A 1391-nucleotide genomic window follows, 5' to 3' on the forward strand; every position below is an offset into this window, starting at 1 on the left:
CAAGGCCGCAACCCCCGATTGCCAACGCGGGTTGGAAAGCGCGCGGGCCCCGCTGGGCTTCCCCCGGGGCGTGGCGCCTCATCCCCGCGCAACCTGGCCCAGCCACCGGCAAACCAGCGCCAGCGGCATGACTTACGCAAGGGTTTTCGGAGCATTGGGTGGCGGCCTTTTTCCGGGGGGTGGGGGGAAGAAAAAGCGCAAAAGAAGCAAGTGCCGCCCTTCGATGGCTATAGGGGCCGTGCGGTGTGGCGAAAAAGTTCATCCGTGACAGGATTCGAACCTGCAACCCTCTGATCCGTAGTCAGATGCTCTTCCATTGAGCCACACGGACGTGGTCAGACGCAACCGGTGGATGAATTGGAAGATTGTAGCACCAAAAACCGGAACCCAGACGAAAAGGGTGGTCGAGTGAACCACGTGCAGATCGACACCCGGGAAAGGCGCCCCTGTCGACACACGGCGTTCAAACAACTGTCCACCCAACCCGCCCAACAGATACCCAAAAGGGGGCTTCTTTAATCCCCAACCTTAGCGCAAAAGAAAGGCATTCACGCGGCCCAACCCAAAATCAAATCCCAACCACCACCCCCGAAGATCCATACGACACGTTTTTTCTTACCTTTGCTGCCGCCGTGGCGCCTCCCGCCACACCCCGCCGGAAGCACAGAAGCCCACGCAAGCGGGCAACTGTTTAACAGCGCGGCGCGGTCTATGTAAATTGCCCCCATGGTTTCTAGATTTCATCGTCTTCATCTTTTCTTTTTGGGCCGCCGCCGAAGACTGCAAAAAGAATGTGGGCGACGGAGGCTTATTCGCCATTTCCTTGGGTGCATTTCTTCTTTCATGGTAAAAATTCCATGGCTCCAATGGTGGGGTTTGTGGGTGGGAAAGGGCTGCTTGAGCGGAGGGGGTGACGCGCCAAAAACGCACACAGCGGAGAGAGCAGCACCACGCAAATCACCCCCAACAGCGGCAGCATTAACACAATGACGGGTGTCTGTATTGCCGGGGGCCCCGCGGAAGGAAAAGCAACAACGGGCGAACAACACACCTTCGTGTGAAAAGAAAAGCCTCTTGATAGCACGATGGGGCGGGCCCTTTGCCACCGACGGGGCCAGGGCGGAAGCGAAAAGAGAACACCCCGGCAATAAAATGAAACAAAACACACATTATCAGGAGAGAAATTAACATTGAGAGATCCATATGTTTTTGGAATGCCCCTTGGCTTGTGCCCGCGCCGCGCATTGCGGGGGAAGACGCAAAAGCAGCGGGAGCACCATCAGAGGGACCCGCAACTGCACCGAGCTGCTGGCGCCATCCGTGTTATTTTGGCTGTGCGGCCCATCGGCGTTGCTGTTGGCGGCGTCCGATTTGGGACGACGAAGAAGCAG

The 1391-nt window shown here is 57.5% G+C and overlaps 1 non-coding gene across 1 annotated transcript; it reads right to left on the reverse strand.

The window, feature by feature from the left end:
* Window positions 1-259: 259 nt before the first annotated feature.
* Window positions 260-331, reverse strand: DQ04_tRNA056 (the record flags this gene model as incomplete). Its single annotated transcript has 1 exon — window positions 260-331. It is a non-coding gene; the product is annotated as a tRNA-Arg (tRNA).
* Window positions 332-1391: the final 1060 nt, after the last annotated feature.

The sequence above is a fragment of the Trypanosoma grayi genome (genome assembly GCF_000691245.1).
Source record: "Trypanosoma grayi strain ANR4 Tgr_1643_V1, whole genome shotgun sequence".
NCBI classification, from domain to species: Eukaryota; Euglenozoa; class Kinetoplastea; order Trypanosomatida; family Trypanosomatidae; genus Trypanosoma; species Trypanosoma grayi.